This window comes from Geotrypetes seraphini, chromosome 3 (genome assembly GCF_902459505.1).
Source record: "Geotrypetes seraphini chromosome 3, aGeoSer1.1, whole genome shotgun sequence".
In the NCBI taxonomy this organism is placed as follows: domain Eukaryota; kingdom Metazoa; phylum Chordata; class Amphibia; order Gymnophiona; family Dermophiidae; genus Geotrypetes; species Geotrypetes seraphini.
The window spans coordinates 346618615-346642969 of record NC_047086.1 but is presented as its reverse complement, the minus strand read 5'-3'; the positions used below and the strand labels follow the sequence as shown (position 1 = coordinate 346642969).

General features: G+C 42.6%; 1 long non-coding RNA gene across 1 annotated transcript in view; it reads left to right on the top strand.

Moving 5' to 3' along the window:
- The first annotated feature begins 21066 nt into the window (after nt 1-21066).
- The window catches only part of LOC117358205, an 80098-nt gene continuing 76809 nt past the window's right edge, over nt 21067-24355 (top strand). The window contains exon 1 of the long non-coding RNA XR_004538962.1: nt 21067-21228. This is a non-coding gene — a long non-coding RNA (uncharacterized LOC117358205). The remainder of the gene's footprint in view (nt 21229-24355) is intronic.

The window sequence follows — 24355 nt, the reverse complement described above, 5'->3', positions numbered from 1 at the left end:
TGGCTTAAGCACTAGAACATTATCTCAGCTTATGGACATACATGAACACGCTTCTACGCTGCTTCTTCCATGTTTGGAAAAAGTGGAAAACCACTCTGCTGCATAGCATAGTATAAGAGCCTTATCACGCCCTTTTAAGAACGCATGCTGATCAGCACTCCTGAAACCATGTAGCTGCAAGCTTTCCCAACTTCATCTCCAAAGATATGGATAAAAATAAGAGTACAACAAAGATATCACTATAGTATTAGGCTTATTCAAGTGAAAACCAGTTCAAAGAACATTCTATTGACCTTTTCTGCATTGCTGTGTTTTCTGCATAAGAATTGCTGTCTACTGCTGTGAAAACCCTCTAATGCTTAGTCATCTTTTTCTCAGCACACCATTCTTTGTGTATTACTAATGAGACCCATATCAGCAGCTGAATCGTGAGCTAAATACATATAAGTGCATTAACGATATACAGTCATTTTTACCACCTCCAAAGGGTTATATATTTCTCTTTGTTTAGAAAGACCTTGATAGACCTTCACATGGTGTCTTTTAATTTACTAAAATGTACTTCATAGAGCACAGTAATTAGGAAAGGATTGGCTGATGAACAAAATCAGACAAGAAAGTTACTGTATGTGCTGCAAATTGTACACAATCATTTAAAATTACATTTACTGGGAGAATTACCTGATCGGGAGGTGCTGTTTTGGGACTGTTTCCTTGCTTCTGAAATCAGCGCTCTGAACAACAACAGCAGAGGTGGCGATTTCGGGTGCCGAACCTTGGTGGGCACCCGCGGAGACAGACGCCCTGACTTCATCGGGGTCCTGCACTCATGAGTGAAAAGGATATCGCGTCTGACTATCAGAGGAGAATTACCTGATCCTGAGGTGCTGTTTTGAGACTGTTTCCTTGCTTCTGAAATCAGTGCTCTAATCAACAACAGCAGAAGTGGTGATTTCGGGTGCCTAACCTCAGTGGGCACCCTCGGAGACAGATGCCTTGACTTCATCAGGGTCCTGCACTCGTGAGTGAAAATGACACCGCGATTGACTATCAGAGGAAAATTACCTGATCCTGAGGTGCTGTTTTGGGACTGTTTTCTTGCTTCTGAAATCAGCGCTCTGAACAACAACAGTAGAGGTGGTGATTTTGGGTGCCGAACCTCGATGGGCACCCACGGAGACAAACAACCTGATGTCATCGGGATCCTGCACTCGTGAGTGAAAAGGACACCATGACTGCGGTGTGTGGCCGCAGGGTATGGCCAAATGGGCGTGCCCTAAGGGGCACACCAGGTCCCGTGAGAGCCCTTTTGGAGACATGAGGAGACACAGGGAGCTATTATATTTAGTATGTATGATTATATTACCTATTAAAACTGATGGAGAAAAGAAAAGTGAAGGCAAAAGTTTCGACACCTGTATTAGCTGACCCTATGGATAGATACCTCGTGCCGACCAGTGCCGCTGGATCAAGTGTGGGCGCAGGTTCATTATCAGAGGCATTGCTCAGCCCCTTAGAACACACTCCACCTCCTCCACCCAATACATCTGTTGGTCTGGATCCGATAAATGGATCCAGTTCTCATCCTGTGGTCTTTTCGGGGCAACTGGCATCTCCTCTATTAGTTTTTGAGGAGATGCCAATAGCCATATCCTTTTGTTGCACGAGAGACCTGGGATGAGCCACAGGAAGTTTCCCTTAAGATTTGTGGATGATTAATACTAGAGTTGAGGGGTTATTAAAGTCAGTGGTGACTCAGAATGTAAAGTTTTCTAAAGAAGTAGTTAATAAGTTAGAAAATATTGATTCCAACTTGAAGGTTTTGGAGAAACGTATTTTAACAACTGAATTTCATGTCTCAACTCTACAAGTTGTGTCTTCTTCAGCTGTTAAAGACTCGCATATTATTCACATTCGATTTGAGAAGATGGAAAACATGTTATGGGTGAAAAATCTGTGTCTAGTCAATTTCCCAAAAACTCACTTGACTCCAGAAATTTTATTGCGGAAATACTTTAAAGAAATTTGGGGGTTGGCGGATGCAGAAACTTTGCTCATAACAAATTTATATTATATTCCCCCCCCCCAAAAAAAAAGAAAGCTTCTGTGGAATTAGGAGTAGACCAGTTGGAACAGATAAGAGTTTGATTTAACTGGTTTCCTTGAAGACTCACAAGATATGATTCAAACTAGGTCTACCCTATTGGTGACTTGTGCGAGAGAGATAGATAAGTCCTTAATTATGAAAGCTTATTTTCAAAATGAACTTACAAAATTTTGTGGGATAATGTTCTAATTTTTCCCGATGTGGCTCAGGTAACCCAGTTAAAGAGGAAAGCTTTTTTAGCTTTAAAACCAAGGGTACTAGCCTTGGAAACCACATTTTACCTGAAGTATCCATGTAAACGTCTTGTGAAATTTAAAGAATGTGAATATACGTTTTGGGATTCTGTACAGCTTGAACAGTTTTTGTAGCTTCATGAATCTAGTAAATAGTTTCCACTTGAATTCATTAAAATTGGAGTTTAAAAAGTATTTTGCACCATTAATAGTTGATCTTAGATCATGATTATATTTCCTAAGCTATATCAAGATAATTTCTCCCGTTATGTGGGCTGGAGATTATAGTTACTGTTGATTAGGGAAAATTTCCCTTACTTTCTGTATTGTTTTGTAATCCTTTCTTTATTATTATTTGTATAAGGATAATGTTTAAATTTTAAATTAAAAAAATACATTTACTGTCTGCTGTTATTGTTAAATAATAACTGTTAGCAATGTGAATTTTATGTTATGATGACTGATAAAAAAACAACAACACAGTGTTTTCCAGCAAATCATCAGCAGATAAGGTTGTAGATGGGACTGTTTTAAGACATGGGACATCAGATTCCAGAGCCTAAGTCTAGCAATGCATCTCTGGGAGCATCAGATTCCTCCCTTTAACCCAAGGGCACAGATGCTGAATAGAGAAGCAACATCCAACAAAGCTCAGCAGTCAACACTAGCAAGCATCAAGTCAGGTGTTACACATGCAGGGGTCTGGGGTATATATATATATATATAGGAGGGGGTTACAAAGCCCACTAGTAGGATATGCTTTTTTAGCTCTGGGCAGGCTTGGGGGCTCCCTGGGGTATAGGAGCTCAGGGCAAATGCTGGTACCCCAGCATATACTGGTACTCCATCCCCTCTATATTCAGTCCATGGTGGTCAGTGGTTTTAAAGCCATGGAGTGAATCAGGGGACAGCACTGACTATCCAGGTCAGCTGCAGCCCTGCAAGCGATGCACGAGTACTGCTCGATATTCAGTGCCAGCACCCAAGTATCTAATCGGGAGGGGGATGGGGATAGGACTTGATATACAACTTTTTCTGTGTGGTTTACACAATCAAAGCAATTTACATACTGTATTTTAGACAGGCTACCTATCCATCACCGTATCACTTACAAAATTGCTTTAATCTCCTTCAAGACTATGAAAACCAAGGAACCCACTTTTATCCATAAATATCTGATTCCACATGATCCTTCGAGAACCTTAAGATCTGCATCACAGCATCTTCTTCATGTCCCATCCCTAAAAATTATTAGTATCCATAGGGCTTCTTCTTTTGCAACAATAGCCCCAACAATATGGAATTTGTTACCATCATAGTTAAGATCTGAACAGAATTTAGATAAATTAAAGGGTTGCCTCAAAAGCTTCTTATTTAAAGACGCACATGACTGTTGATTGATCTATGGGACTTTCCTGGCTCATTTTCCACACTTAAATTGATTTTTCCCTTTCTCCATGTTATTATCCTTAATTGTTCTCTATTTCTTTCAAATTGTATTTCTCCCCACTATCCTATTTATTTATTTTTTATTTATTTAATTTATTTATTTAGATTTTTATCCCGTCCTCCCAGTAGCTCAGAACGGTTTACAAGTAAACATTCACAATGGAGTGAATTGGACATACAAGATTATACAGTAGATTTAAATACTTGGACATAAGAGACTGTACAGCAGTGTAGATATAGGGACTATACAGCAAGTTAAGAACAATAGTTTAAATATAAGTAGTTTAGTTTAGATACAAGTTATTTGAGTATAGGCTGAGAGTGGACTATACAGAAATTTTTGGCAGTAGATTAGAATGGAGAAAGAAGGGTAGAAGTGGGGTTTAAGGGGGTTGGGTGTAGACTGAGGGTGACCTTTAGTTGAAGAGGAGGGTCTTTACCATTTTCCGGAATGTCATTAATGAGTTCTGTAGTCTGAGTTGAGGAGGAAGTTGGTTCCAGAGTTTGCGGGCGGTTTCTGAGAGGAGGGACCTTCCGGGGGGAATGCATAGGCGTATCTCCGTTTCTGAGCGGAGGGTGCGGGTGGGGATGTCATGCTGTGTCATGTAAATAAAGTTATGTCATTAATAGTTTGTTAACTGGACCCCTTTTAAAATTTTTTACTGTAAAACGCTTAGAATTTTTGATTAGCGTTTTATCAAATTTTTAATAAACTTGAATAAACTTGAAATGATGTGTTAAGTGGCTTGCCCAGAGTCACAAGTAGCCGTAGTAGGAATTGAACTCACAGGGTTCTGAGGCTGGTACTCTAACCCAGTGTATCGCAAACTTTGTGCCACGGCACACCAGCGTGCCTCCTAAGATTTCAGGTGTGCCGCGACACACTGGCAAGGAGGAGAGTTGTCCACGTGGCAAGAGGCGCGTCCTGTAGGGAGTCGGCCAGCGCAGATAACTCTCCTCCTGGCCGGCGTCTCTCCTGCTCTCCCCGCACCTCCCGGATCCCTCCACTGAAGCGGGTCACGGCCAGATGGGCCCCCGCGCATGCACGGACGTTGACGCGATGATGTCACGCATGCATGTGACATCATCGCATTGACGTCCATGCTCTTCCAGGTGCCTTCCGGCAGGGGTACTAGATTTAGTTTGCCGCCGGCCGGAAAGTTGCGAGACACTGCTCTAACCTCTTGGCTGAAAGGCTGTCTGGTAAGATTTGCCTCTTTTCAGATGATACCAAAATCTGCAATAGAGTAGACATCCCTGATGGCGTGGATAACATGAGAAAAGACCTGGGCAATGCAATCTTTGGACTCCTGTCCTACAGATAAGAAGGAGTTCATCAGCTGCTTCAAATTGAACTATGGGGGCTGGGCTAACACAGGAAGTAACTACTATATAACAAGGAGGGCTGGAGAAGCCAGCCACATCCTAGATAACCCCAGAACCAGAGGAAGGTTTGTTACAATAGAAAGGAAATGTGAGGAAAGAAGCCAGAGAGCGGTGGGTTTGTTTGAAATTCTTTTTTCCTGAAAGATTATGTCTTGAGAGTGTAGAAGATGATTCTCCCCAGGCAGGGCTGAGGGACGGCAGAAGCCTTTAGGAACAAAGCGATTGCTAAGGCATGTCTAGCTGAACCAAAAAAAATCTTTTTGGAATAAAGTAATTATTCCTAGGGAATGCTAGCTGAGCAAAGAAAGATAAAATTTGGTCATTTGGAAGTGGAGCCTAGGGATGAATAGAAGAGCATTAGACAGATACTTGAATCTGAGGAATAGCTGCAGGGGAACAGTGGAACTTTTGCTTAGCTAAAGAAGAGAAAGAGGAAGCCTCATAATTCCCCAGGGATCGAGAGAAAACAAGCTAAAGGAGGAAAGACAGTGCTTTGCTCTACCCTGGCGTTGCAGACAGAGCATATTTTGAGGAAATAAAGATGGTATTTTTGAGTGCTTACAACAATCCAATGAGAGTGTTTTTGTTTGTTTGAAACTGCCAAGAGGGGCAAATGGAAAAAGCCATACCTTCCAGAATGATAGTCCATATTACTGACTGGGTCATACACGTAATTATGAAAGATTCAGTTCATTAAAAAAGGTAAGCCTAGTTGAATCCTACTACAAGGAATTGCCACTGACAATGAAAGACCCAATATGGACTCAGGATATCCATCTAGCAGAGATGCTCTAACGGGTCCAAGAAGTGCACTCCATCCTCCAGAAACCACCCTGACTCTAATTGCCCATTCAATTGATATTCAGGGGCACTGCTTTAAGCATTTACCTTCAAATTTATTCATTCCGTATATCTGAAAGCCCATAAGGCTCGGTGTGCGCCTTCCAGCTTGTCCCTCCTCTTTGCTATTGCCATTTCCATACTGTAAATTTCCCATAGCTTAGCATGCCGTTCATTTACAGAATTAGCTCTATTTCACTTCCAGTCTTCTTCTGTAAAATTTTTTCTTACCACACCTTGATAAACTCAAGGATGGTAAAGATCCTCAGAGGGTCAAACTACCCAAATGGTTCACGTGAAACAAATCACTGAACCCGATCTTCTTAGGATCATAGGTACATTTTTTTAGTCACTTTATATTTTTCAACATTTCTTTTTAACACCTCTTTTTAATAATTCTAAGGGAGCGCCTCCACCAACATGTCCATGTTTCAGATACTTTCGTCAAGGTTGAGGCTCCCGAATTAAATTATCATGCTTTGAAGAAACCGCTCCTTTCCATAGATTGTCAAGTTTCAAGTTTCAAGTTTATTAGGATTTTATATACCGCCTATCAAGGTTATCTAAGCGGTTTTTACAATCAGGTACTCAAGCATTTTCCCTATCTGTCCCGGTGGGCTCACAATCTATCTAACGTACCTGTCATGTCATGTTTTTGAATTATTAAAAAGAGGTGTTAAAAAGAAATGTTGAAAAATATAAAGTGACTAAAAAAATGTACCTATGATCCTATGAAGATCGGGTTCAGTGATTTGTTTCACGTGAACCATTTGGGTAGTTTGACCCTCTGAGGATCTTTACCATCCTTGAGTTTATCAAGGTGTGGTAAGAAAAAATTTTACAGAAGAAGACTGGAAGTAAAACAGAGCTAATGTTGTTGCATGTGATTCCAGTTATTGTATAGCCGTTCATTTACAGAAAGCATGAAAACAACCTGCAATCATAAAGTATAATTAACCTGCATTGAGTCACATACCCTGCAACACTGGTAAGTTCAACATAAAGAAACCTGGGTCCTAAGGAATGTGTTCAATCTTCTGTTCTATTGATTGCCAGAATGCTGTTATCTTAGGACACTGCCACAGTGCCCCTATAATCACTCCATCTGCAGAATTTATCAGAACCATTACTAAGTATGAAGTTTTGTTTACTTGGCATAAGTATCAAATCCATTACTACGTCTGAGATTTTGATCACCACCCCCTCTCTGTGGAATGCCCTCCCTTTAGACGTTCGATTAGAGAACTCGCTTGAAAAATTTAAAGCCTTTACTCTTTAGTATCAGCTTCCGCCTCTTAATCCCTTGATTTTTGTGAAGCTTTGAAACATCAAATGCTTCTTCTGAAGTGATTCTCATCCTAATGTTTTGCCACTCCCCATTCACCATCCTCTTTTTATTAGTTTTACTTCGATGTATTTTTAAAAAAAAATCTTTCCCTCCCCTAATTTCCTTCTGTTTCATGTACGTTAACCTGAATTCGTCTAGGATTTTTAATATCTGATAAAATACTGCTTTTATTTATTTATTTTTAATTGTTTTCTGCAATCTTTTTATATTGTACATCGTTTAGACACTTGTTTTGATAGACTTCAACCTAGAAGGCATTTGTGTTTTGTAGTTTCACCGGTATGGTTTGCAGTGCTTGTTTCAGCCATTTTCATCTTACGCCACACTTACTGTAGAAGGCACAAAAGTGGTCAAGGCATACCATCAATTTTTTTAAGGATATCATTTAACAAACACACATTAAGATTCAAAGGATCAATTTTTTTTTTTTTTTTTAGCTGTTATACAGCAAGGAACGAGAGACAGCCTGGCCAACAGCTGAAAAAAATGTAGAAAGCTCTCCAAAGCAGATCCCAAACGACAAGTACAATTAAAACAATGCCACTTGAACCAGCATATCTTAAGCTAGAAATCATGAGGTCAGGAAAATTATATCTGTAACACTTACAAGATGTACACAGCACTACATAGAGACATACAATAAACAGCCTCTATTCACTGGAGCTTACAATTTTGTCAAGGCAGCTAATGTAATGAAGAAATAGCATTTTGCATTAACACCTGAACCATAACGGAAAAAAAAAAAATCAACTTTGAATCTCAATAACAATATAAGGAATGAGAGGCCAGTTTGCCTCCTATTCTCCATGACTGGATCTTGCAGATGGCCTCCTCTTTCTCAGCATTCGGGATGCAGACTAGATGGACCCGAAGGGAGACCTGTCTGGTGATAGCTGCATTGGATTCTCACCTCTGAGACCATGTCCTATCTCACTCCTTGCACCTGGTACAGGTCACACAGGTAGGAAAATAGCCCTCGCACAATTTCAGAAGCCCCAAAATGGCATTCGTGGGAGAGAGGAGGGGAAGAATTATTTACTCAGTCATACAAAGCTTGTGCCCTCCCTATATGTAATAGGGAAACATTTCAGCCCCGCAGTAAATTTTGGCACCAAAAAAGCTCATCTGCCAACATCATGAGGAACATAGGGCTCCTTTTACGAAGCCGCGGTAGTGGCTTTATCACGCGCGACTTTTACCCCTGCGCTAGCCGAAAAACTACCCCCTGCTCAAGAGGATGCGGCTAGCGCGTCCAGCGGTTTAGCGCATGCTATTACGCATGTTAAACCGCTATCACGGCTTCGTAAAAGGAGCTCATAGTGAGGAAGGAAGAGGCAGTACTTAGACTTCTTGGAGGACTCTGGACAGATAGGTGGTCACTGAGAGGCTTCGACACTCCTACGAGAACCCTGTAGGAACTATTTCCACCCCCATGGCATTCCCGCAGACTCTGTAGGATTCCTGCAAATCTCACTCACATGCAGCTCTCCACCATGGCACACCAGTTAAAAATGCTGATTTAGAGGGTTTTTTATTGCCTTTTTTCATCATTTCACAATCACTTGATAGGCTGCATAGCAAATGGAGATATCATTGCAGTTGCAGACTAATTATACACATTTTGGCATCAGCTCGATGTACATTTGCATTGTTTTCAGACCATATAATGCATCAATTGAATTGCAAAGTTAGGGCCACTAAGGGCTCTTTTACGAAGCTGCGGTAGCGGCTTTAACACGTGCGACTTTGAATCACGCGCTAACCCCCGCGCTAGCCGAAAAACTACTACCTGCTCAGGAGGAGGCAGTAGCAGCTAGCGCGTCCGGCGGTTTAGCTATTACACGTGTTAAAGCGCTAAAGCACCTTCGTAAAAGGAGCCCTAAGATCTTTTAACAAATGCTAACAAAGATATTTATAGATCTCATGGGACTATACAAAATGTTGCATTTTTAAAAAGTTTTCATTGAAGGTAACAAATTTTAGGTTTTCAAATTCCTTTGATTTTAAGCTTTTTAAGAGTAAAGTTAAATGATTGCTACAACATTTGTTCTTGTGGTTTGTGTTATTTTTGTGACTAAGCCTGTCCCAGGTTTGTTTTATTAAACTGCTTGCCTTTGACATACTAAGAAGATTAATTTAATTAGGGTTCTTGCAGCTCTCAGAAGTAGTGAGATAAGTATCAACAAATCTCCACTTTCTAAATCAAAGAGTTAACTCCATATGTCAAAATTTCAATACAACGAAGTGTCACATCTCTCCCCAAACCTTTGGGTATGGCCCCAAACTAGGGTTACCAGATTTTCCAGAAGGAAAATCCAGACCCATGGCCACGCCCCCAGGACTGCCCAATTCCGCCCCACACTGCCATCCAGCCCTGTCCCCAGATGGCATCTGTGCATGTGCGGACACGACACAATGACCAGAATCTTAGGCCCATCTCCCAGTGCATTCTAAGATGCAGATCCCTTAGGCCATGCCCCCATAGGAAGGGCCTAGGGGATCTGGCCAATCGGAATGTTAGGTCACTCCCAGTGCATCCCAGAATGCACTGAGATATGGGTCTAAGATTCTGGTTGGCCCAGTGCCAAAAGCCCCTCCTACAGGAGGGGCCTTAAGCACCTGGGCCAATTAGGCTCTTAGGCCCCTCACCAGTGCATCCCAAGATGCATGGGAAGGGGCATTCCATCGAAGGTGGTCCAACTGGAGGCAGGAGCTGTTTGTCCAGCCAACTAAACCAGGTTAGGGGGGTGTCCAGGTGGGGTTAGGGTAGACATGGGTAACTCCGGTCCTTGAGGGCTGGAATCCAATCGGGTTTTCAGGTTTTCCCCAATGAATATGCATTGAAAGCAGTGCATGCAAATAGATCTCATGCATATTCATTGGGGAAACCTGAAAACCCGATTGGATTCCGGCCCTCGAGGACCGGAGTTGCCCATGTCTGGGTTAGGGGGATCCTGGGGGGAGTGGGGAGGTCTGGGTGGAGTTAGGGGGATCCTGGTGGGTGCGAACTTTTGAGTGGGGTGAACTTTCAGGGGTGTGTGGGGGGTGTTGGCTCATAGAATTCTTATGAGTGTCGGAGCAGCTACTGCTGCTGCCGGCGCTAAAACCCGCACTATGCGATTGTAAGAGGGGATATACTAACCACACCTTTTTTGACCTACAAGATGTCAGAGGCACATAAGGGGAAATGATGTGGAGGTATAGAAATAGCTATAGTGTTCTTAAGAGGATGAGAACAGAAAGTACAGGAAGGAGGAAGGTGAGGGACCTCAGCAACAATAGAAGTAATAGCATCACAGAAAGCAGGTGTCAAGAGTGGAGTGTCAGCACCAGGCTACAGAAATCCCCTTTCCAAATATAAATCTCTACTTTACTCAAAGTGTGAGATGGGCTAGAGCAGTGGTCCCCATCCCTGTCCTGGAGGACCACCAGGCCAATCGGGTTTTCAGGCTAGCCCTAATGAATATGCATGAGAGAGATTTACATAAAGTGACAGGCATGCAAATCTGCTCCATGCATATTCATTAGGCTAGCCGGAAAACCCAATTGGCCTGGTGGTCCTTCAGGACAAGGTTGGGGCCCACTGGACTAGAGTGTAAGGGAGAGTAATGGTGTGCCTGAACCAGAGAAAGAAAGAAAGAAAGAAGCAAGTTATTATTTAGACAAGAACCAAAAATAATAATCCCCCTCCATTGTTCTGATATTAATTTCTTAAGAAACATTAGTGTTTAAAATTTGAAATCTCTCCTAGATATAGACCCACCTTGAGGAATCTAAGCAAAAGAAGACAGTGCTCTGCTAATTCTTATTAGACTAGGGTGCCCATTTTCAAAGCATATATAAACTTACAAAATTACATGGAGGGCCATTTTCAATAGGAGATCTAAGTCCAACTTTGCAAAGTTCCTACAAAATGTCCAAAGTCAGAGACGGAAACAAGGCCATTTTCGAACAGAACATCTAAATCATTTTTTTTTTTCCAATAATACCCTACTTGAACTTCTTGGCTGCCAAAATATCTAGGCCGCTAGGATGTCTAACTTTATTTGCCATTTTTGACCAAAACAAGTCCAAGTTAGAAATGTCCAGATAGGCACCATTAAGATGTGGGAGGGGCCAGCACTGCAATGGACTGGCCACAAAGACATCCCAATAGACCGGTGGGGCACCTTAGAGGGCACTGCTGTGAACTTCACATAAAGGATGCCAGATGTACATCTCATCATAACCCCTTTCTAATGTAAGGTGAGCCCTCCAAAACTCCCCCAACACCTACTATACCTACCTATCACCCCAATAGCCCTTATGGTTGCAGGTGGCACTTATATGGCAGTACAGTAGGATTTTGGTGGACTCACATCTTCCCAAAAGATGAATAAAAAGTACATAACTATCTGTAGAACAGCAGAATTTAGTATTGGACAGGTTAGTAATCACAGAATTGGCCTAAGTAGCCTGGTGCATGGGCTAATAAGCCATAGAGAGGAGGAGCTCAACTATTAGTGAAAAGTTCTGAGCCTGTGTGGCCCTTTCCATGCATAGAAGCCTCCTCAGGATCTCAGCTCTCAGGGAGCATATGGCATTCTGTGCTTTTTCAGTCCTGCTATGTTTGGAAAACTCCCGTTACAGATAAGCAGGACTGAATCAGATAAACAAGTAGGTGACTCCTGAGGTAAGAGATGCCTGGTTTCGTATTATCTTATTCTTTAGAGCAGTTCACATAGTGGATTACACAATTTATACGCTCATAGAGATAATCAGGACTAGTCCATTGGATGAAAGGCACTGTTCTGTTGAGGCCTGGTGCAAATAATGTGTAGTAAAGCATGAAGGGAGGACAACATAAGTGATTTGCAGATGACAATTAGTGAGGCAGGCTTTAAGAGCTGGAGCGTTGCTGTATTATGACTAATTTAAATGAGACTTGTCTCTGGAACTGAAAGGACAGCTCATAGCAGAATTTTATACATGAAAAGGGCAAATGTAAGGCTGGTCCCTGCCTTTACATTGATATAGAATTCAGAGCAACAAGCCCAAGGCAATTATGAGTGACGATTCCGTTATCGTATGAGGTAGTTATTTGTGGTACATTGTTGTCACCTAAACCTCCTTTAGACAAGAATAAAAGTAGATTATTTTCCATCATGACTGGGATAGCCAAGCAAATGGTTACCAAAAACTGGAAAAATTGGGATCAACTTAATTTCTCCTTTTGGTGGGACTCTTTATGTTTATGCTACAAATATGAGAAAATGAATTCAGAAATGTTGTATAATAATAAGTTATTTAAATTAACATGGAGTCCATTGACAAATTTTGTTAATGATTAGCTAGTTTATTCTCCTGATTTCTTATCTGATTTACACATTCAGGGAGGGTGGGTGGGTGGGTATTATATTTTGATGTTTTCATTGATCAATAAGCTCAATATGATTTTCACTATGGGCTCCTTTTACAAAGCCGCAGGAGCGGCTTTAACGCGCGTGACTTTTAATCATGCGCTACCCCCGCGCTAGCCAAAAAGCTACCGCCTGCTCAAGAGGAGGCGGTAGTGGCTAGCGCATCTGGTGGTTTAGCGTGCGCTATTACGCACGATAACCCGCTACCACGGCTTCGTAAATGGAGCCCTATATGTCTGAAATAATGCATTTGGTTTTTGTTCTTGTATTGGGGTGGGAGGGAGGGGGGAAAAGTTTTTGAAGTATATTTCTATGACTGATGTAAATGCAATTTTGAAATTAATTATATGTAAATGTATATTTTAATGCATTGTTTTTGAATGAAAAATTAATAAAAAGTTAAAAAAATATATATATATAAAAGAGGTACGGATTAAGATTAAGTAATTCTAATGGGACGGTCATGAGAAGACGGCATTCATAGACCTAAATTATCCCCGTGTTCTGGTGTAGTATTTTCCAGGACTGAGCTCTGAGTGACTGGCAGAAACCTGTGGTATGAAAGACTGAGTCATATATTGTGGAAGAAAAATTGAGATTTAAAATGCAGCTATATTCACTCGAGGAACGTAGAGAGAGAGGAGACATGATTGAAACGTTTAAATATATCATGGGCCATATCAAGGTGGAAGATGATATCTTCTTTCTTAAAGGTCCCTCGGCCACAAGAGGGCCACAAGAGGGCCACAAGAGGGCTGAAAATCGGGTGGTAAATTTCAGGGCGACACCAGGAAGTTTTTCTTCACCGAAAGGGTGGTCGATCATTGGAATGAACTTCCACTTCAGGTGATTGAGGCCAGCAGCGTGCCAGATTTTAAAAGGAAATGGGATACACATGTGGGATCTCTAGGGGGGGTAAAATCAAGGGTGGTGGGTCATTAGAGTGGGCAGACTTGATGGGCTATGGCCCTTTTCTGCCGTCATCTTCTATGTTTCTAAACTACGGGGCAATTCTATATACTGGTGCCTCAATGGCATATGCTTAGTGATAATTCTATAACAGCATCCTGGCATCTAGGGCTCCTTTTATCAAGCCGTAATAGCACAGGTTAAACCGTCGGCCGCGCTAGTCGCTAACACCTGCCTTGAGCAGGCGGTAGTTTTTTGGCCAGCGCGGGGGTTAGCGCGTGATTAAAAGTCTCGTAGATGGTGTTTGGTACATGCTGCGTTACACTCGGTGGATTTTGTTTTTCTTAATATTTACGCTCCAATTCTAGACCATCCAGAATTTTTTCATGAGCTTCAGACGGTATTGATGGAATATGGATCTTGTCCTCTAATATTAGGTGGCGACTTCAATCAAGTTCAGGATATATATATTGATAGATCATCATCCTGTAGATATTCGAAGTCCAAGTCCTTCGCAGCCTTACATGCCCTTAAAGATGCCTTTTCACTAGTTGATCCCTGGCGGTTATTTAATCCAAAGGGTAGGGAGTACTCTCACTTTTCACCACCACACAATACATACACCAGAATAGACTTCTTTCTTTTATCCTCTTCCCTAACTCATGACCTTACAAACACCATTATTCATCCGATCTCTCTTACGGATCATGCGGCTATTTCTCTGCATCTACTTCTCTCTGAGCCTCGTAAAGAATCTCCATCTTGGAGACTGAATAATACTTTACTCTTAGATACTGAAATAGCTGAAAAAATAAGATCCTTCACCACTGAATTCTTTGAATTTAATTCCAATGACCCTGCAGTTTGCCCTTCCATTGTTTGGGAGGCTTACAAAGCTACCATTAGAGGTGAATTAATTAAGCTCGCCTCCTGGAAAAATAAACAATCCATGCAAAAAGAGAAAGAATTAGAATCTTCTATCAAAATGTTAGAATTACAACACATGTCTGCTCATTTGTATGACCCGTCCATACATCAACGTATACAAAATCTTAAATACGAATATAATACTTTGGTTTCGTGCACAGCCAGGAGGGATATTTTTATTTCATCCTCGGGTCACTACATGGGTGACAACCTCATGGGCCGTCCTTTGGCTAGATACCTTAAAACTAAATCTAAACGTTTGCACATCGCAGCTGTTCAAGACCCGTCAGGACAGATGGTTAAGACTAGGTCCCTGATTTCTTCTCAATTTGAACAATTCTATACCTCCTTATATAAATCCGAACACTCAGCCTCTGACTTTGAGATAGACTCTTTTCTTGCTCCCTTGATTCACTCATCCTTATCAGATTCTGTAAAAATGGAACTTGATTCCCCTATCACTATATCTGAAATAGAAGCTGCAATTACATCCCTGCCCAATAGTAAAGCACCGGGTCCAGATGGCTTCACTAATGAGTTTTTCAAACAATTTCGAACTCTTTTGGCCCCTCATCTTCATACTTATTATGAATTTCTACATTCTACTCCAGATAAACAATTTAATTTTACTGAGGCTACTATTGTAGTTATTCCTAAACCTGACAGAGATCCCACCTTGGTTAAAAATTTCCGCCCCATTTCTCTTCTTAATCTAGATTATAAAATTATGGCAAAACTTCTTTCTCTGAGACTCAATAGAGTGATCCCCTCTCTAATTCACAAAGATCAAGTAGGATTTATTAAACACAGATACATAGGTGATAACTTACGCCTCTTCCATCATGTTAATGCCCATGCTAAAACTCTTTCAGATCCTGTAATCGGCCTGGCTGTTGATGCTGAAAAGGCCTTCGATCGCGTCGAATGGCTCTTTCTTTTCCGAATCCTGAAATGGTATAATTTTGGTTCGTTCTTTATAAAATGGGTTGAAACCCTGTACAAACAACCCACAGCTCGAATCTTGATCAACAATTCCCTTTCCAACAAATTTTCACTTCACAGAGGCACTCGCCAAGGCTGTCCACTCTCCCCTTTATTATTCAACCTAGCTCTAGAACCTCTCCTCTCGGCCATTCGTCAATGTCCCTCAATTAAAGGCATTTCCACTTCCTCTCGACAGATTAAATTAGCGGCATATGCTGATGATGTTCTTCTCTTTATCCGAGATCCTACTAATTCCCTTCCAGCTCTCGTTAACATCGTCTCTCGATACTCCTTGCTCTCTGGATACTCAGTTAATTGGGAAAAATCGGAGATTTTCCCCCTTAATGATCATATTTCTCCCTCAGACCTCACTCAATTTTCTTTCCCATGGTCGCGTGGGGCTGTGAAATACCTAGGTGTCTTGATACATAAAGATCCAATTCACGCTCAAGATCTTAACCTGTCTAAAATCAAAAACATAGTCCTGAACACTATATCTCGTTGGTCTCCACTATATTTATCTTGGTGGGGCAGGATTGCTTCCATCAAAATGACTCTTGCCCCCCAAATAAACTATATCCTCTCAATGCTCCCATCTTTATGTAAGAAAACATTTTTTCAGTGGCTGGATAAAAAAATTTCTGAATTTGTTTGGAATAAGAAAAAGCCTCGAATTGCTCTTACCAAATTGAAAGCCTCCAAAGTTCATGGCGGTTTTAAATTTACCAGATTTCTACTTTTACTATATTGCATCATTGGCCAAATATGGAGCTTATTGGATCACGGACCCCTGTTCCCAGGACCCTCCAGCTTGGTTCGAGATGGAACGATTTATATGTACACCACTACATGTCTCTTGTATGGCAACAATTCCAATCCCTAGACATTTGAGAAGATACTCTCTGTTGAGTGCGACGCAGCATGCCCTTCATCTATTAGATGCGATAGCAGAAATTTCAATCAAAGATAGCCCATTTGTGTCTATTTGGAACAACCCCAAACTCCAACACAACGGAAAGTCACTTTCATGGAAAAGATGGCAGCAGGCTGAGCTATGGTTTCCTCATCAAATAACTACTCAGACCTCTATTGTGCCTTTCAACACACTCTGCTCTACATACTCATTACCTCCTTCCACATTTTCTCAATGGCTTTCCCTCACTGAAGCAATATCCTCCCAGTCCCTACGATTTGACTTTGAGTTATCCATTCACACTATACGCCATTGGTCTTTACTGGCTATATCAAAGGGCAAAGCAATCTCTTTATTTTACAGCATACTAAGGGACAACTCCTTTATCTTTTCTCCTCATTCCATGAAACACTGGGAATCCATACTAACAACCCCTCTTACTGATGTTGACTGGGATCTTTTTTGGTCCTCGACAAATCGTCCTCTCTTATCTTCCAGAGTTTCACAGTCAATGTTCTTCGTCATGTGGAATGCGGTATGGACTCCTTTTCGGATGTGGAAAGCCAACCTTAAACAAAACTCTATATGCTGGAATTGTATGAAGGAGGCCGGAACCCTTGATCATATGCTCTTCCACTGCACTCCAGTTCGCTCCTTCTGGTCTCGCATTTGGGACACTATAAAGCATGTTACTAACTGTTCGGATGAACTTTCTTTGGATATTATAATTCTCAGATCTCAGCACCCCTGCTTTGTTCTTTCGAATTGTCCTCCTAAACTTATTGACACTATGTTTGTGACTGCCCTTATGCATATATTGAAGAATTGGAAATCCTCTTCATCATTGGATTATACTTTTTGGTGGAAATCTTTGTGCATGTATCATAAATTTGAATCATATGCTTATGAGAAGAAAAATATTGCTCGACTATCCATGAACATGACACTATGCAACTCACCTTGGAAATTCTTAGACTCCTATGTTAGATCTGTTTCATAGATACTCCTGTCCTTCTCTCTTTCTCTTTCTCTCCTTCTCTTTCTTTTATCTTTTCTCTCCTTCTTTCTTTCTTTCTGTTTTCTTATAAACAGTCCAAGTACTTTGGATCTCTTAGAAGGTTTCAAACCCAATTACAATTGATTGTAGTTACTGCTGTGTTACACTAAGTGTTATTAGTTTCGAGATCCCGGTGTCGTACATGTATCTGAATGCATTTTTGGACTGTATCTTTTCATAAAGCTTAATAAAAATATTGAACTCATAAAAAAAAAAAAAAAAAAAAGTCTCGCACGCTAACCCCGCGAGCACGACTTGATAAAAGGATCCCCAAGTTTCCATTGGACCGGCTGATATTCAGTTATTTTGGGGTCAGGCTTTGCCTGAGTGTCTGTGAGCACCAGCGCCATTCTTCCTGAAACCGGGTGTAGATTAGCCCAAGCTTGCTGCAGCATGTGTGAGAGCGTTGCAGCTGGAGTGTTATTATCGCTTGACACAACCCTGACCGGCAAAACGGGGACTCCCTGTCGGGGTACTGGTGTGTGGAAGAAACAAGCAGCAGCGTTGTGCCTGAATGAAGATACAGATAAGTTTTTCCTGCTTAGTTTAACTGTAGTGTTTGCTTTTTGATTTTGATGCTGACTGATCCTGTGAATGAAACACTATATGGACATTGTGATAGAACTGCAGTAAACACTGCTGTGGAGGTTTTTTTTGAGCCCATGAAGCATTAACTGAGGCTTTTTTCTCCACATATTTATATACTGTGTTTAGCTTAGTGCAAAATACTGCGTTTCTCTCTCACCCTGTATTGTACTACATAGTGGTCAGTGGAGTGATCATTACTATGTCAAGCATAATTTTTGCTTTTTCTTTGATAATTGAATTATGCTCTATTGAATTATATAGTCTTTTAAATTCCCCAATCCTCTTCTCAGTCCTCTCTTTCCTTCTTCCCCCTTCCCACCAAAATGACCCCCAATCCTCAATGGACCAGACAGGCCCCTCCCCCCGGCCTTCCTGATATCCCTGATGGTCCAAATGGGAGCATGAGCAAAACCCATTTGCTCCTGCCCCTTGTGGCTGCTAAAAGAAAATGGCTGCTGCAACTTCTTGCTTTATGATGAAAACCACTGATCAATTTAATAGCAGTCTATGATATCATGGATTTCAACAACTTAGAGAGGGAACTAAGGAGGACTTGTACAGCAAATCTGCATTAATGTTGAAGACTGTCAAAATTTTATTAGTGCAATGGCTGCAGGGATTAGCTGATACAGGGCTATTGCTAAAATCATAGACAGAGAGACCACTAGGCCCATAGCCTCACCATCTATATAATAAAACCGTAGGCGGCGCATGCGCAGTCTTATCAGCGTGCTTCCATGATCTGTATGTCCGTGGCCGCCAAGACTGCAGCATGCCCCGCGCTTACTACGGCCCCACGCGCAGCTGAGTTCGGCACGGCGGTTTCCCCAGATAGGGGAAGCCGAAAAACTCAATCCCGCCTCATGGTCCTGCCGCCGCTCACGAATTCCCCCCCCCCCCCAATCCTCCTGCAACAGCCGCTACCGCTCCTGTTCAAAGCGGCCTGCTGAGGTTCGCGGCCGCTGTAACGAACCTCGCAGGCCGCTCTCCACATGGTAGCACGTTCCCTCTGACGCAATCGCGTCAGAGGGAACATGCTACCGAGTTGGAGAGCGGCCTGCGAGGTTCGTTACAGCGGCCGTGAAACTCAGCAGGCCGCTTTGAACAGGAGCGGTTGCGGGAGGGGGGGGAGTTTTAACAGGAGGAGTCGACGAAAAAAACCTTCAGCCGCAGCAGGCCAGCACACGGGAAGGGAAGGGGGAGGGGCCGAACGGAGCAGGGCAGCTCAAGGTAAGAAGGGAATGGGGGATGGGGGAAAATGTTTCTACTACTCAGCAGGGACCTGGAGGGGAAGGGAAAACCGCTGCTGCTTCTGCAAAGGAAAGTGGTGGTAGGGGAGAGAAGGGAAAGGGGGGTGGGTGGGGGAAAATGCTGCTACTACTTCTCAGAGATCTGGAGGGGAAGGGAAATATCACAGCTGCTTCTGCAAAATAAAGTGGGGGGGGAGAGAAGGGAATGGGGGGGGTGGGGGAAAATGCTGCTACTGCTTCAGCAAGGACCTGGAGGGAAAGAGAAATACCGCTGCTGCTTCTGCAAAGGAAAGTGGGGGGGGGGAGAGAAGGGAATGGGGGGTGGGTGGGGGGGAAATGCTGCTACTACTTCACAGGGATCTGGAGGGGAAGGGAAATAGCACTGCTGCTTCTGCAAAGGAAAGTGGGGGGGGGGGGGAGACACAGAAATAAATACAGACAGACAAAGGAGGCTAGGGAGAGAGACAGACAGAAATAAAGACAGACGGGACCAGAGAGACACAGAAATAAGACAGACAGGCAAAGGGTGCCAGGGAGAGAGAGAAAAAAATTGCAGGAGGGAGAAAGACAGAAAGAAAGGAAGAAAGAAACAGGAGCAGGGAGAGAGACATAAAGAAAGAAAGACAGACAGCCATATATTCTAGCACCCGTTAATGTAACGGGCTTAAACACTAGTACTGGGAATAATTCTATAACTGTGTATTTATATGGAGGCACCCAGAGGGCACCTCATTGGCACATAGCCTATACAGGAAAGCAGGCATCTACTTTCATTATAGAATACTACCGTAACTGGGTAGATATGTGTGTTTGTGCTTAGCGACAAGCACTCAAACCAGCCATAGAACTGACGTCTCTGCCTATGTTCCAGAAATATATGTACAACTTTGTGCTACACCCACCTGTAAATACATGCTTTCAAATATATGTACATACAGTAAGGCCTCCGTATCTGCAGGTAATAGGCTCCAAGACCTACCGTGGTTATGTGAAACTAAAGATAATAGTGAATGCTATTATAACACACCTTAGGCTTCAGTTTCTGTGGTTTGCCATGGCCTGAGAACTGAGCGCTCCCCCTGCACTCTACCCCACTGTGCCCACAGCCCCTACAGCGTACCTTCTCAAATCTTCACTGGCTGTGAGTAGCATCTTCTGCCTGCTGCTCACGCTAGCCTGAGCTCCCTCCCTCTAATGTCATTTCCTGGTGTTCCTGCTTGCTGCCAGTGAAGATTTGAGAGGTAAGCTTGGGCACAATGGGGTAAAGTCCAGGGTGGGTTGGGGGGGGGGGAGTGCTCGATGCTTGGGTCATGGTAAACCACGGATAACTGAAACACGGAAGACTGAAACAACGGATACTGTCACCCTTGTGCCAGTAAAGGAAACACTGCAGCGCTCAGAAAGTAGGGATAAAGATATAGGCAAGACTTTGAGGTGAAGCACCTGTCCCTAAAGATAGGCCCAGAGCCCTGCAGTACCAAGATTATCCTTAAATGCTAGTTCTAAAACTGTCAAAACGCCTAAGATCTGTTCAGATTTTCAAAGGCAATGGACATTAGGGAAAGGCAAGGAACTATGAGTCCCAGCATGCCCCAGGGTAGGAAGTTTACAAACCAGGGCTGGAACTGTTAAGACAAGCAGCCCAGGTAGGAAAGGCTGTAATCAGCTGAGAACAACCCAGAATGTTGCTAACATGAGACAGGGTAGCTCAGCTGGTATGAGTTCTGATCAGAAAAGAGAGTGGCTTGCACACCATCTTCCAGAGCCAGACTGACTGACGCAGTTTACTCCAGCCCAGGGCTAGAAAGCAGCAAGCCGCCCACTCTCAAGAGACCCAGGTAAAAGCCTCCAATGTTGAATTTGCTAATGAAATTGGGGGACATTGAAATGGAGCAAGATTCTATGGAGGAGGAAGTAAATGCCTGGGAAATGGAGTCTGTAGAGTGTGGGGGATGGGCTAATGAAGAAGGCATGGAGCTCAGTTAAGAGTTTCCATGCAGTAAATGTGCTTGCTGGTAACCCACAGGAAAAATTGTGGTTTAAAGCTAGTGTGCCCTTCAACTTGAATTACCAAGGCTGAGCTGCAGGAAGAAGGGTTTGGAAGCAAGGCAGCTGGACTGTGCAAGACCTTGCCAGAACCCAGAGACTAATAAGACATTACCTTTGCCATGATTTGGTTGTTTTCACCTTTTGCTGGGAGAAGTACGGTATGTTAAGGCCCAGTTATTTTTAATTGTTTTTTTCTTTGCCCTGACTAAGAACCTTTTGAGGCTGCCAGTTTATTTTGTGGATTTCAGTGGGTGGGGAACCTGAAGATTTGGTTCCATTTATGGGAGGTGAAATCCCAAAGCTTGGGGAAGTAATATTCCTGGTTTTCCCCCAAGAACTGGTTATCAAGTACTGGGTGAAGAACTTGTGCTTTTTTGTTGTTTGTTTCACTTACCTGGTTTGCATTGTTTAACCAAACTGGAAGCAGTGGAAGAGAAGGTGAAGCTTGAACCCGGTATGATGTGTTTTCTTTGTTTTGCACCATGGATGGAACTACTGTGAAGCTATACAGAGTGTTGAACTGACTTTGTGCAATAACGTACGTTTCTTTCCCAATTTAAAACCTTTCTGTGTTTCCCTGCATTTTCTACTCCACTCTCCAAGCCTCGTCTAACCGGTCTGTGTGCTCTGGGCAAGGCCCCTAGCTCTGGCCAGTTTGGCCACGCCCAGTCACAATACAGGGGCCCTACTGTAGTTATAGAATAGCACTTAGGAACATATTCAGCATGTACACATTATGGACCTGATTCTGTATAGGACGCCAATATCAGCAGCTGCCTAAGAAGCGGTCACCGATAGCATGTCAATTCATGGCGTCCTGTTCAGAATCATGTCTACACTGTCGGACAGATGCCTTAAATGTAGGCCAGCAATTTGCAGGCCTACATTTAAGGTGTCTGCTTCATGTCTATGGAGACACATACTTGGAGACGCTTAACCCTGCCCATGGTCACTTCCGGGCAAAACCATGCCCTTGCCCCACCTAGAGCGAGCTTAAGCATGGGTATGTGTCTCCATAGATGAGCTACAGAGGCCTACAATGTAGGCGTCCTGCCTCTGATACTTTTTTTTTTTTTTAAATGTGCATCCCAATTGGCTGTAATGGGTTAAATGGCATGATAATTGACCACACCATTAAAAACATTTCTTTTAATTGGTAATTTGGGTTGTAAATGTAGGGCTAAAAAATGCTAGCCTATTTTTAAAGGTGCCTGTTTTAAAAACAGCCGCAATTCTATAAACACCACGCAATCGGCGGCCATTTTTTAGGCGGCCACTGATACCAGCGCCGTTTATAGAATCTGAAATTGCTGCTGAAAATGTATTTCAAAAATCACTTAACATAATTTGGGGGTCATAAGCAGGGCAGGATTAATTTGGCGAGGGCCCCTAGGCACACAAGTACACTGGGCCCCCTGCCTTGCCCCACCCCACCATGCACCCAGGCGGAAACAGGAAGCTGCGTCAGAGGGAAGCTTTGGGCAAGCAGCACCGCTTGCACAATTACAGTTCCCAAATGCCTTTCTTACCCACGTTGTTTGCTTGTCTTACTTTCCGTCGATGGGGGGGGGGGATGTTGCCAATTGGGGGGGGGGGGGCCCGCATTGATGATCGATGCTGAAGGGGCCCATCGCTGTTTGGAAAAAAACAATGTTGATGCCTTCCTTCATCGGCCCCCCTGACCATTTTGGACCCTAGGCATGTGCCTATTTGGCCTATTGGTTAATCCTGCCCTGGTCATAAGTTGTGATGTTTTCCTGATGTCTCTAGGGAATCCCAAAATAAGCATAAGCTTTTCCTGGATCTTCACCCTGGAGTATTGAAAGTAAACGGAGAATTATTTTTTTTTTTTTACATTTTCCTTCAAAGTGTTTGATAAAGTTTTCTTTGACTCATTTCAACTAAAGAATTTCGCTGAAAACAAAATTTCCTATCCAGTTGGAGAAATGCCTACCTTAACCCTCCTCCCCCCTTTTTACTAAAATGCGATAGCGTTTTTTAGCGCAGATATGATGAGCATAATAGTAATGTCTGAATTGCGACCTTTATATTGCGTAGTTGAGACAATTATCCTTGTAAAATTGCTGGTAGTTTCCCCCCTTTGATTTTGGGGACTACAAGAGGTTTTTCAACTCTGATATATATTTTCTTTTTATTTTAGAATTTGTTTGAGATTGTAAACCTATTTACTGATAATCAAGATTATTTCTTGTCATAAACTTATAATTTACTAATAAAAATTAAAAAAAACCAAAAAAGTAGCAGGAAGAAATATATACCAAATAAATATAAATGATAATGCCTTTTTGCACTCTACTCTTTTGGTGTTTTTTTTAAAATATACAGTATAATCTCATTATAACAGAACCTCGCCTATAGCGGACGAGGTCCACTGGTCCCGGCCGAGCGCCATTATAAATAAACAGAAAATCATCAGATTTAGCAGACTCGCATATAACAGACTTTCGGATATAACGTACAACTATTTTGGTCCTGAGATCCACTTTTAGCTGTAATTTTCTTCAGCTATAACGGACATGCAGGCTCCACCTATAAGGCACGTGGCATGCCGGTGATATAGTATCAAAATGCATCCTAGAAGAAAATGACAAGAGTATTTTTCTTTCCAGTACAGTACGACATAATGCTTTAGAACAGGGCGGTCCTTGAGATCTACTGGCAGGCCAGGTTTTCAGGATATCCACAATGAATATGCATGAGAGAGAGATTTGCATACCAAGGAGGCAGTGCAGGCAAATCTCTCTCATACATATTCATTGTGGATATCCTGAAAACCTGGCCTGCCAGTAGATCTCGAGGACCGGACTTGGGCAGCCCTGCTTTAGAACATCTTTTAGGGCTCCTTTTACTAAGCTGCGGTAGCGTTTTTAGCGCACGCTAAACCCCGTGCTATGC